The following is a 13,090-nucleotide window of genomic DNA, read 5'->3' on the forward strand; positions in this document are numbered from 1 at the left end:
CCCTGTCTCCTGTACAGTGTCATGAACCTCCATCCATAGTTCATCAAGCACTCTATCTATCAGATCTAGGCCCTTAAACCTATTTCTCACTTCCACTGTATAATCATAACGGATTTGATTTAGACCTGAATGGTCTAGTGGTTTTCCCTATTTTCTTCAATTTAAGTCTGAATTTGGCAATAAAGAGTTCATGATCTGAGCCACAGACTGAGTGACTATATATATAGATAGATAGATAGATATGCATGAGGTCGCTCAGTCATTTCTGACTCTTTGTGACCCCATGGACTGTAGCCTACCAGGCTCCTCCATCCATGGGATTTTCCAGGCAAGAGAACTGGAGTGGGTTGCCATTTCCTTCTCCAGGGGATCTTCCCGACCCAGGGATCAAACGCAGGTCTCCCTCATTACAGGCAGACGCTTTACCATCTGAGCCACCAGGGAAGCCCTGATGAGAGCAATGAAAAGTGAAAGTGAAGTCACTCAGTCGTGTCCGACTCTTTGCGACCCCATGGACTCTAGCCTACCAGGCTCCTCGGTCCATGGGATTTTCCAAGCATGAATACTGGAGTGGGTTGCCATTTCCTTCTCCAGCGGATCTTTCCAACGTAGGGATCGAACCCGGGTCTCTCGCATTGTAGGCAGATGCTTTACTATCTGAGCTACCAGGGAAGCTGGCATATATATATATATACACACACACACACACACACACACAGACATATTTCTTTTACCTTCAATGCTAATAGTGATCCTGAGAATTTTAGAACCTATGTTACCCATGCTTACTTAATATGTTGATATTGAAGCGGGTGGTTCCTCCAGCTAGAATTTGAAAAGAGCAGAGGGCTGAAAAAGGGCTTTTTTTTTTTTTTTTTTGCCACACCACATGGCATGCAGAAGTTTCCCTAACAGGGATCAAACCCATGCCCCCTGCACTGGAAGCATGGAGTCTTAACCACTGGACCACCAGGGAAGTCCTAAAAGGGAGACTTTTAAATTAAAATAACTCAGGGTCTTTTCTTACCTGACTGTTGTGAGACCACAAGACGTTTACCCGATTCAGTCAAGAACCACCAAACCAACACTTGTCCTCGATGCCAGACCATTGAGAATACCATCTCCTGTCAAACCAGGGAATCCTCTCCACGAAAGTAGAAAGAAAATATTTTTACTGAAAAACTACTAAACCACATTGTAATGTACATCACAAGAAATGCACCAAATAGACTGCAAAGACGGATATCATTCAGTTGGGCCGCCGTAATAAAACATCATGGACTGCCAGGGAGGTTTGAATAATACGAACATTTCCCAGTTTGAGGAGCTGTAAATCCAAGACCAAGATATTGGCAGCTTTGCTTTCTCATGAGGCCTCTTCTTGGCTTGCAGCTGTCCCTCACATCTCCAATTAAGGACATCAGTCATATTGAATTAAGAGATCCACCTTTATGACCTCATTTTAATCTTAATTTACCTCCTTAAAGGCCCTGTCTCCAAATACAGTCACGTGAGGGCCAGGGCCTCAATATATGAATCTTGGGGCAGGGGGAATGACACAATTCACCCCATAACAATAAGAATGTTGCCTGTTATACAGGCAGGCAGATACAACTCATTACATATACGTCTTCAAGAACTTGTCCTCAATAGGAGGACTTGACAGCACCATTTGCTACACAGTTCATTCTAAATTCAACTGGTAATTGGAGTGGCCATCCGTGTGCCTTTATCCAAAAGGAAATAAAACTCGTATCTCCATGGCAAGCAGGTCATTACAACATGGAGCCAGCCACTTTAGCTAAACTCCCTGAGGTAGAGGGAGATGGAGCATTTCCTTAATGTTCACACTTCAAAAAGATGGCTTCAAAGGCCCAAAACAAACATTCTTAGGTTGCAACACTGACAAAAGATTTGTTTAGCTGTTAAAAACACTATGTATCTATGTGTCTCAAAAGGACAGAACATGTATTTGCACGTTTTTTAAGAAACGGGGAGGACTTCCCTATTGGTCCAGGGGCTAAGATTCCACACTCCCAATTCAGGGCTCTGGGTTCCATCCTACTCAGGGAACTAGATCCCACACGCTGCAACAAGGAGCCCGCAAGCCAAAACTAAGTCTGGCACAGACCAAAACAGAAACAAAAGAATAAACAGTTTGAGAAAGAGGAGTAAGTATCTTTCCCTTTTTTGCACAGGGGAATTTTTTTTTCTGATTTAGTATTCATCTTCCATTACACATTACATGTCCCAGTGCCTATGGGGCCGGAGAGCCTGGGCCAGAACTGACTTGGATGATGAAGTGAGTGAAAGTCTCTCAGTCGTGTCCGACTCTTTGCAACCCTGTGGACTATGCAGTCCATGGAAGTCTCCAGGCCAGAATACTGGAGTGGATAGCCTTTCCCTTCTCCAGGGGATCTTCCCAAGCCAGGGATCAAACCCAGGTTTCCCACATTGCGGGCAGATTCTTTATCAACTGAGCTATCAGGGAAGCCTGCCTGATAGCTTTATCTTTATCAACTGAGCTATCAGGATGGGGAAGGGCAACATTATCACTAGAGGAAAGGTGCACATCAGGATTGTGATTCCAAGTCTTACAGTGGCAGTCTCCTTTTTTTTCCTGGGCAGTCAGGAGACTCTATACAGCACTTATGAAAAACCTTAGCAAATGGCCAGGGTTTTGCCTGGTCTTCTGAGTCCATTAGAAGCACAAGCCCCTTGTTTTGGAAGGGCTTCATAAACAGGTCTTCGCTGTCATCACATGCCTACATCTTGACAGTGGGGATAATGCTGTCCCAGCCCCTTCTGAAAGCCTAGAATTTGTCCACGGCTGTGTATTATATACTCTCTACCCGCCAACCCTCCAGGACGAGCAAATGACTGGCAACTTACAGAACCCGGTCCCATCCAACGAGTCCTTCCAAACCTCACAACCAAGTTATTAATACCTGCAGCACCAGATTAGAACCTGTTCACGATCCGCTCCTGTCCAGAGAAGCCAACCCCACTGCTATACAGAAGCTCATCACCTTCACTCACTGCTAAGCCTTCTTTGCACAGACACAGAACTTGCCCTTTTCGCCTCAAACATCTCAAAAGTACAAGTCAGTCTTTAGCTCCGAGGTTTTCTCCTGCTGCCAAATACACAACTGCTATTTACTGGGCTGGGGGGCGGCGTGGGGGGAGTATCAGGCAATAGAAAACAACTCGATGGCAGGCAAATTAGAAAGCTTAAAAGAAAAACCTTCAGTTCAGTTGCTCAGTCGTGTCCGACTCTTTGCGACCCCATGAGTCGCAGCATGACAGGCCTCCCTGTCCATCACCAACTCCCGGAGTCTACTCAAACTCACGTCCATCGAGTCGGTGATGCCATCCAGCCATCTCATCCTCTGTCGTCCCCTTCTTCTCCTGCCCCCAATCCCTCCCAGCATCAGGGTCTTTTCCAATGAGTCAACTCTGCATGAGGTGGCCAAAGTATTGGAGTTTCAGCTTTAGCACCAGTCCTTCCAATGAACACCCAGGACTGATCTCCTTTAGGATGCACTGGCTGGACCTCCTTGCAGTCCAAGGGGCTCTCAAAAGTTCACCAACACCACAGTTCAAAAGCATCAATTCTTCGGCGCTCAGCTTTCTTCACAGTCCAACTCTCACATACATATATGACCACTGGAAAAACCATAGCTTTGACCAGACGGACCTTTGTTGGCAAAGTAATGTCTCTGCTTTTTAACACGCTATCTTAGGTTGGTCATAACTTTCCTTCCAAGGAGTAAGCATCTTTTAATTTCATGGCTGCAGTCACCATCTGCAGTGATTTTGGAGCCCTCCAAAATAAAGTCTGACACTGTTTCCACTGTTTAACCATCTTGCGGCCGAGAGGAGCTACCCCACTTCCGAGGTCAGGGGTGGGGGCGGAGAGGAGCTATCCCACACCTGAGGTCACGGGCGGCGGCCAATAGGAGCAACCCCACGTCCAAGGAGCAGCAGCTGCGCGGGTGCAGGAGGGTTGAAAGGAGATACTCCACGTTCAAGGTCAGGAGGGGTTACCCTGAGGAGATACCCCTCATCCAAAGTAAGGAGCAGCGGCTGCACTTTGCTGGAGCAGCCGTGAAGAGATACCCCACGTCCAAGGTAAGAGAAAGCCAAGTTAAGACAAGTGTTGCGAGAAGGTATCAGAGGGCAAACACACTGAAACCTTAATCACAGAAAACCAGCCAATCTGATCACACGGACCACAGCCTAACTCAATGAAACTAAGCAATCCCGCCACCCAAAACAAACTGGTCATGCTGGAGAGGTCTGATAGAATATGTTCTACTGGAGAAGGGAATGGCAAACAACTTCAGTATTCTTGCCTTGAAAACCCCTGAAAAACCTCTGCTGCTGCTAAGTCGCTTCAGTCGTGTCCAACTCTGTGGGACCCCATAGACGGCAGCCCACCAGGTTTCCCCGTCCCTGGGATGCCAGGCAAGAACACTGGAGTGGGTTGCCATTTTTTTCTCCAATGCAGGAAAGTGAAAAGTGAAAGTGAAATTGCTCAGTCGTGTCCGACCCTAACGACCCCATAGACTGCAACCTACCAGCCTCCTCCGTCCATGGGATTTCCCAGGCAAAAGTACTGGAGTGGGGTGCCATTGCCTCTACAAAACAAATTAACAACGTTAAAAAGCAAAAAATCATATAACCTAGCAAAGCATGTGACAAAAGTGTCAGAATACGTATATTTCAGCTCAATTGTTCAATCGTACTTCACAAACTCCTAGAATTCAAGCAAACGCAGATGTAGTGAGTCCGTGGTACCATTCAACAAAAGTATATACTCCTATTTCCTATAGTTACTTCCCATTTTTCCCCAAGAACACAATTCTCACACCTGCGTACGTTTTTTAAGATTACTACCTTATTCAACGTAAACAAAGATTCCACTCCAAAGTACAAACACGTGAGACCCATTTGTACCAGCTGCCTTTAAGACCAAAAAAGACTCAGGGGAAAGCGCGAACGCAGTCCCCCACTACCACAAATTATGCAGTCGAGTTTCCCACATTTGGGGAAATCGCAGGGGTCAGCACATCCGGAGTGCAATGGATAAGCCTCGCCCTGGGAAAACCACCTTCGTGATCATGGTATCTCCCCTGCCAGGTAAGTATGAGTTACCATCCACCCACCGCCCACCACCCTCGAGCTCGCCCCACTCTGCACGCACGGTCACTTCCCTCGCACCATCTCCGCACACTCAGCTCCTGCTTGTCCCTCGGCCCGGCCTCGCCCACCCGGGGAACAACCTCAGGAACCTCCGCGTGTACACACGCAGGACACCGAGGCCCGGGAGGAGCGGGACCAGCAGCCTCCGCGCGCCGCTCATCTACATACCCCACGCCCCCTGCCAGGATGCCCCGGATGTCATGTTCTTCCGCGCGGGGGCGCGGGACCTACTAACCCCACCCGAGACTCGCCAGTGTCTCGTGAGGGGAGCGCGTGGGCGACTGGCGACCAGTCAGGGGGGACCTGGGAAGACGCGAGCTCGCGGTGCCCCGCAGTTGAGGGGGTGGGTCGGGGCTCGGGTTTGGTCTCACCTTCCTTTCAGCAAAAAATGTTAGCCCATTTTTGTCCTCCCCTTTCTGAACTCATCTTCTAGTCATGGAAAGTTCAGGAAAGAGCTATTTGCCTGTTGACGTTAAGCGCTGCTGCTGCTGCTAAGTCGCTTCAGTCGTGTCCGACTCTGTGCGACCCCATAGACGGCAGCCCACCAGACTCCCCTGTCCCCGGGATTCTCCAGGCAAGAACACTGGAGTGGGTTGTCATTTCCTTCTCCAATGCATGAAAGTGAAAAATGAAAGTGAAGTAGCTCAGTTGTGTCCGACTCTTCACGACTCTATGGACTGCAGCCTACCAGCTCCTCTGTCCGTGGGATTTTCCAGGCAAGAGTACTGGAGTGGGTTGCCATTGCCTTCGACGTTAAGCCCTAAAGCCGCCTTAATAGGAAAGCGTGGTAACGTTTCTTCACGGTGTCTTTTTAAGTAAAAGTGACTAAAGTCCTTCGGGATATGTAGTCTATCCTAGTGACGCTGGAAGGAAAGCCCGGGGTCCTACTGCAGAGAGAAAACCAGGTGAGAGCGCGAGCGGTCGCCTCCACCGCATCAGGCGGGGCCTCCCGGAGCGCGGTGTTCTGGGTCAGGAAACCTTGCCCTTGGGCCTCGTCCCCGCATCCCACCCCCGCCTCCTGCTCCAACGGGCAGACACTGAGCGGCCCCCTAGGTGTCCTTTGGTCCTTTCCGATCTAACTCGGTCAAAGAGAAACAGCAGACCGTAGAGAAAGTGCTGAAAGCAGACTTTATTCAGTGAATACTGACAGCAGAGGAAAGAGCTGATCGAGCTCCATTCCGAAATGGGCGAGGGGATCGGAGCGTTTTAAAGGGAGGATGAGGGGGAGGGGGCTCAGAAGAGGCAGCAGTGAAAAACCAGAGTTGGTCAGTAGAGAGGCAGGCCAGCCGTGTTTGTCAGCGGGCAGTTACTGAAGTTAGGATGGGTCCTCGCACAGAAAGTGGGAGACAGAGGCCCTATCCTTGCTTACATTTCAAAGGAATGGCTCCCAGTCTTTGAGAGAGACCCTTTGGGCCGTAAGAGAACCATCTTCACAATTGCAAGCCCTTTTAAATGAATGCTCTAACAAAGGGCAGTCAAGCGACCTTCCTGGCGCTTCAGTGGTTAAGACTCTGAGCGCCCAATGCGGGCTTACGCGTTACCCTGGCCAGGGAACTAAAATGCAGCATAGCGCTGGACAAAAGAGAAAGAAAAAGGATGACAGGGGCCTGTGTCAGGTGTCGGACTTTCTCAGAGAGGAATTTAAAATTTATTTTTAATTGAAATATAGTCGTTTACAACGTTGTGTTAGTTTCAGGTGTAAGGCAAAATGTTTTAGACTAAAATGTCATATTTTAGTTAGAGAAAGGGGTGTGGAGGTGGGAGAAAATTGACAATAGACACCGTAGGCAAATTAATTAGTATGTTAGATGTTAACAGCTATGAAAAAAGAAAAAAAAAATCGAGGAAGGAAAGGAGATGGGGAACTGCTATAAGGAGGCAGGTTGCTGTGATGATTTCGGTAGTCAGGGGAGGCTCCCTGGAGAAGGTGACAATGTGAGCAGACTGGGGTGGGGGGGGGAGGGGACTGGTCATAGGGCTGTTTGGGAAGAGCATCCCTAGCAAAAGGACAGAGCAGTATGTGGAGAAGAGCATGAAGGTCCTGAATACAGAACAAAATTTATGAATGGTACCGAAACTGAGAGAGGTGACTGCGTGGAGACAAGAACTGAGGGTCTTGTAGACCTTTGTAAGGGTTCAAGTCTGAGTGAACCAGAAGTTTCCAGAAGAGAAGCAGCTTCATCTAAACCCTCCACATCCCACCCCCACCCCTCTTCCACACTCCCCTAGCAAAGGAGAGAAAATCACTCTGGCTGTAAAGGTGACAGAGCGAAAGCAGGGAGATCCATAGGAGACCCGCGGAGTGCAGGCAAGATGATATGGCTTTGAAGGGCGGCACAACGTGCCACAGCAAATAATACCATTTTGACCAAAAGAGTAGTTTGAACTGACGGCACTTAAAGAGCACCAGGTGGCTGGCTAGGCGGTTGGCAGCCGGCTCCGCGGTGCCCTCTCCTTGGCCCGGCCTCCCGCACCCCACGCGCGCATCCATTTCCCAACGCCTCTCCCCTAGCTCTCTTCCGCGCTTTCAGGGAGCGGTCCCCACTTGTAGAAAGAGGGACGGCGGAGAGAAAACGAGGCATCTTGAAACTCGCTGCCCCGATGCCGGCCGACACAAAGGCCGGGCCGCAGCCACCCTGCAGGATTGCCGGGACCTCGCACCCGCACTTGGCGCCCTGGCGGCGAGCACACCGGTCTCTTCAAAGGGGCTTCCGACGAGTCCGGACGACCTCACTTCGGGCGTCTCAGTGTGGTGTTGAGGCATTTCCAGAAAAAGTAAGGTCCCCGGCCACCTGGTGGCGCGCACCCTTCGATAGCTCAGCTGGTAGAGCGGAGGACTGTAGATCCGACACGTGTGGTCATCCTTAGGTCGCTGGTTCGATTCCGGCTCGAAGGAGATGCTGGTTGCTTTTGCTCCCCAGTGAAAAGCAGGGGAGGTTCTCACCAGGTGGCTAACTTTAGTGCTGGGTCCTTAAGGCTAAATTGGGAGAAAGAGATTGAAGTGGAGAGAGCACCCAGAAGGAAATGGGCTGGATTGTCATCAAGAAGGAGCAGCTTCACTTTGGGGACAGACTGGTTTGGGTGTGGGTACAGAGAACAGCAGGGAGTGGTACTTTCTCCCTCCCTTCCTGTGGGAGGGAAACTCCAGAGACTGCTTACAGGTGGAGTCCATCTCAGAGGACTCTACACTTGAGCCTCCGCAGTATGTTACCCCAGTTAGAGCACACAGTGCGTCTTTCTGCCTCCCCCCACCCCCGGCTGGGACTAGCCTTGACTGCAGGCCCCTGACTCCTCCGTATCCCCACCTCGCGCCCCAGGTCCCCCGATCTGAAGCCTCCACCTTCAGTGCCTCCCACCACGTGGCCTACTTCGAAGCTTCTGCCAAACTGCGCCTCAACGTGGATGAGGCCTTCGAGCAGCTGGTGCGGGCCCTCCGGTGAGCTGAGCCCCCTTCCCGTGATCCTCCTCGTCCCCTAAGCCCCTGCTCCACCCAAACTCACCAGCCGATGGCAGTGTGGCTCTCTGAAACCTCAGGGGCCCGGGGCTGCCGTCCCCGACCCCTGAGGCCTTTTTTGGTTCTGGTTCTGATTGAAGGCAGGAAGAGAAGGGGAAGGCAAAGGATGAGGTGGTTGGATGGCATCACCGGCTCAATGGACATGAGTTTGAGTAGGCTCCAGGAGTTGGTGATAGACAGGGAAGCCTGGCGTGCGGCAGTACATGGGGTCGCAAAGAGTCTGTCACTACTGAGCGCCTGAACTGAACTGAACTGCCTCTCAAACCGGAGACTGTGTTTCTGCTTTGTCTTCCTCTCCTGGCAAACTCCTGTGGTCAACCCACCCCCACCCACCCACCCACCCTGTTGGTCTCAGCCCTTCTAATCGTCCCACTGCTAATATGCGCCGACCTGGAGTCTTTGGAGTCTGCCCCGGCCTAGAGGGCTGTGCTGCTGCAGTCTGACCGGTGCCCTTCCAGAAAGGTCCGTTGCTCTGCGGATGCAGAGACCCCAGCCTCGAATGATACCATCTGTAAAGACCAGCAGATGGGGCCAAAAGAAAGAACCTTAGGCTTTTGTTGGATCTATTCCTGAAGGGATGTGGAGGTGTAGAATCCATGGGGACCTGGGTTTGGGGAAGTGGGAAGGGGTGTGGGTTTTGGTTACCAGCATGGCCAACTATTCTGGTCCGGGTGTCACAGAAACTGGCAGGGGTGCTCTGAGGCACTGTCCCCCAACCTCAAAGGGGCAGAGGTGCCCGCTGCCTGGTCAGGGAGTGGCAACACACTGGGCTGAGGGAAGGCCACTTCACTGTGGCTTGCTGTGCCTCTGGAGGACTTTTGCTGGGTGGGCTAGCGATCTTGGGTGGTGGACACACACCAGTGGGATCTGAAATGTTTGTAGAGTCCAATCTGGACACCCGTGCCTTCTGCCCCTCCCTCTGGATTCCAGCCCCATCTCCAGGAAGCCCACAGAACCTTGACCTCTTCCAGGAAGCAGCCCCTTATGCCCAGGAATTGGGGTAGGTGGGCGAAGGAAGGCAGCCAAGGCTGGATACCTACAGGCCTGGTTAAGCCTGGATGCTCTGAGCCTGATAGCCTTCTCCATCACTTCACAGGAAGCCTCGCTGCGACCAGAAGTCATGGTGGGCAGGAGGGCGAAGGGGCACATCAGCTTCCACGGGAACTGAGGCTCTTAGTAGTGGAACATGCAAACCTGGAAAAGTGCTGATGTGCCGAAAAGTGAAGAAATGTACGGTGACTGATTTGGGGGCATATCAAGCTCACAGGAGCCAGTTTCAAAGGAGTCCCATTGCCAAATCAGGGTAATGATGATAATGGAATATAATCCATTGAGTAAAATAGGTACAGGACTTAATAGCAATGACACACCAGTATTCATCAACAAGAGGACTCATTTTAGTTTCTAATTATCATTCTCCAGCAAAAGGAGCCAGGGCCAATAAACGGAAGCACTTAGCCACTTTGGGGGCTATTTATCTTCCTTTAGGGCTTCCCTCATAGCTCAGTTGGTAAATCATCTGCGTGCAATGTAGGAGACGTTGGTTCGATCCCTGGGTCGGGAAGATCCTCTGGCGAAGGAAATGGCAACCCACTCCAGTATTCTTGCCGGAAGAATCTCATGGCAGGCTACAGTCCATCTTCCTTTGGGGGTTCTCTTGTACATGTAAAAAATCTGCCTTTTGGTGGGGCCTGCACAACTTTAGGGATCTTAGTTCTTTTATCAGGGACTGATGTCCTACCCCATCAGTGAAAGCCTGGAGTCCTAAACATGGATCTCCAGGGAATTCCCTCCAGGTTCTTAAAAAAAATTTTTTTTAATGTATTAAACTAGTTGATTTACAATCTTGTGTTAATTTCAGGTGTACAGTTGAGATTATTTTCCATTATAAGGTATTGAATATAGTTCAATTGCTATGTAGTATATTATTTTTTTGTTTTTTAGTATATTGTTTTTTATACAGTGTTCTACCTATTAATCCCGTACTCCTAGTTTATCCCTGCCCCCCAGATTTGTTTGTGATTGTTTTCGTTTTATAAAGCTTTTTTTTTTTTTTCAGATTCCACATGTAAGTGATAGAAGACTCTTGAGAGTCCGTTAGACTGCGAGATCAAACGAATCAATCCTAAATGAAATCAGCCCTAAATATTCATTGGAGAGACTGATGCTGAAGCTTCAATACTTTGGCCACCTGATGCGAAGAGCTGATACATTTGAAAATACGCTGATGCTGAGAAAGGTTGAAGGCAGGAGAAAAAGAGGTGACATACAGGACGATGATGAGATGGTTGGATTGCACCACCGACCCGATGAGCAGAGATAGTGAAGAACAGGTAAGTCTGGCTTGCTGCCGTACAAGTGGCCGCACAGTCAGGCATGACTGAAACAATCAATAAATGACTTACATATATTGTATTTGTCTTTCCCTGACCTTTTTAATACTACAAACTGCAAAACTTGTTTCGAGACATCTTTAATCAAACAGGAACCTCTTTTCCCACCTGACCGGGTAACGCTGAAAAAAACCCCACAGTTCTTGGAAAAATAATGTTTGTAAAAGCATCTCTGAAAAAAAAATGAGATAAAGCCAAAAACACAACTCAAAACTGTTTATTACTCTGCTAACCAAAAAACCACAAAACTGTAAACTAGAGAAAGTATTTTCAGAAGAAACAAAATACTAGAAAACACAAATACGCAGTTATCCATATTCTTCTATTGGATAAATCAGATTAATCAGGGGAAAGCGCGAACGCAGTCCCCCACTACCACAAATTATGCAGTCGAGTTTCCCACATTTGGGGAAATCGCAGGGGTCAGCACATCCGGAGTGCAATGGATAAGCCTCGCCCTGGGAAAACCACCTTCGTGATCATGGTATCTCCCCTGCCAGGTAAGTATGAGTTGATGCCCACCCACCGCCCAACACCCTCGAGCTCGCCCCACTCTGCACGCACGGTCACTTCCCTCGCACCACCTCCGCACACTCAGCTCCTGCTCGTCCCTCGGCCCGGCCTCGCTCACCCGAGGAACAACCTCAGGAACCTCCGCGTGTGCACACGCAGGACACCGAGGCCCGGGAGGAGCGGGACCAGCAGCCTCCGCGCGCCGCTCATCTACATACGCCACGCCCCCTGCCGGGATGCCCCGGATGTCCTGTTCTTCCACGCGGGGGCGTGGGACCTACTAACCCCACCCGAGACTCGCCGGTGTCTCATGAGGGGAACGCGTGGGCGAGCGGCGACCCGTCTGGACCTGGAGTGGGAACCTAGGAAAACACGAGACCGCAGTGCCCCTCAGTTGAGGGGTGGGTCTGGACTCGAGTCTGGTCTCTCCTTCCTTTCAGCAAGAAGAAAATATCAGGCCTTTTTTGCAGTCGCCTGTGTGAACTCATTTTCTAGTCATGGAAAGCTCAGAAAAGACCTATTTACCGGTTGACATTAAGCACTAAAGCCTCCTTAATAGGAAAGCGTGGTTATGTTTATTCACGGTGTCTCTCTAAATAAAAGTGACGAAAGTGCTTCGGATAATGTAGCCTATCCTAGTGATGCTGGAAGGAAAACTCGGGATTCTGTTGCAAAGAGAAAACCAGGTGAGAGCGCGAGCAGTCGCCTCCACCGCACCAGGCGGGGGCTCCCAGAGCGCGGTGCTCGGGGTCAGGAGCCCTTGCCCTTGGGCCTCGCCCCCGTATCCCACCCCAACCCCCACCCCCGCCTGCTGCCCCAACGGGCAGACACTGAGCGGCCCCCCAGGTGTCCTTTGGTCCTTTCCGATCTGACTCGGTCAAAGAGAAACACAGCAGACCGTAGAGAAAGTGCTGAAAGCAGACTTTATTCAGTGAATACTGACAGCAGGGGAAAGAGCTGACCGAGCTCCATTCCGAAATGGGGGAGGGGATTGGGGCGTTTTAAAGGGAGGATGAGGGGGAGGGGACTCAGAAGAGGCAGCAGTGAAAAACCACAGAGCTGGTCAGTAGAGAGTCAGGCCAGCTGTGTTTGTCAGCGGGCAGTTACTGAAATTGGGATGGGTCCTCGCACAGAAAGTGGGAGACAGAGGCCCTATCCTTCTTGCTTACATTTCAAAGGAATGGGTCCCAGTCTTTGAGAGAGACCCTTTGGGCCGTAAGAGAACCATCTTTACAATTGCAAACCCTGTTAAATGCTCTAACAAAGGGCAGTTAGGCTACCTTCCTGGCGCTTCAGTGGTTAAGACTCTGAGCTCTGCATGGGGGCAGGGGTCACCCTGGCCAGGGAACTAAAATGCAGCATACAGAAGCCAAAGGAAAGAAAGAAAGAAAAAACGGAGATCAGGGCCCTGTGTCAGGTGTTAGATTTTTTGAGACAGGATTATATATATTATATATACTGTAGA

The 13,090-nt window shown here is 50.2% G+C and overlaps 1 long non-coding RNA gene and 3 other non-coding genes across 4 annotated transcripts; 1 reads left to right on the forward strand and 3 right to left on the reverse strand.

Annotated features, from left to right (window-relative positions):
* Nucleotides 1-4,986: 4,986 nt before the first annotated feature.
* Nucleotides 4,987-5,150, reverse strand: LOC138984489 (U1 spliceosomal RNA). Its single transcript, XR_011461781.1, has one exon. It is a non-coding gene; the product is annotated as a U1 spliceosomal RNA (small nuclear RNA).
* Nucleotides 5,151-6,354: 1,204 nt separating this feature from the next.
* Nucleotides 6,355-11,643, reverse strand: LOC138984395 (uncharacterized). Its single transcript, XR_011461654.1, has 3 exons — nucleotides 9,760-11,643; nucleotides 9,110-9,228; nucleotides 6,355-8,182 (listed from the first exon to the last, which is right to left on the reverse strand). It is a non-coding gene; the product is annotated as an uncharacterized lncRNA (long non-coding RNA).
* On the forward strand, nucleotides 8,012-8,101 carry TRNAY-GUA (transfer RNA tyrosine (anticodon GUA)). The gene is given in 2 exon segments: nucleotides 8,012-8,048; nucleotides 8,066-8,101. It is a non-coding gene; the product is annotated as a tRNA-Tyr (tRNA).
* LOC138984500 (U1 spliceosomal RNA) lies at nucleotides 11,457-11,620 on the reverse strand. The gene has a single exon (XR_011461790.1). It is a non-coding gene; the product is annotated as a U1 spliceosomal RNA (small nuclear RNA).
* Nucleotides 11,644-13,090: the final 1,447 nt, after the last annotated feature.

Source organism: Bos mutus, chromosome 21 (assembly GCF_027580195.1).
Source record: "Bos mutus isolate GX-2022 chromosome 21, NWIPB_WYAK_1.1, whole genome shotgun sequence".
In the NCBI taxonomy this organism is placed as follows: domain Eukaryota; kingdom Metazoa; phylum Chordata; class Mammalia; order Artiodactyla; family Bovidae; genus Bos; species Bos mutus.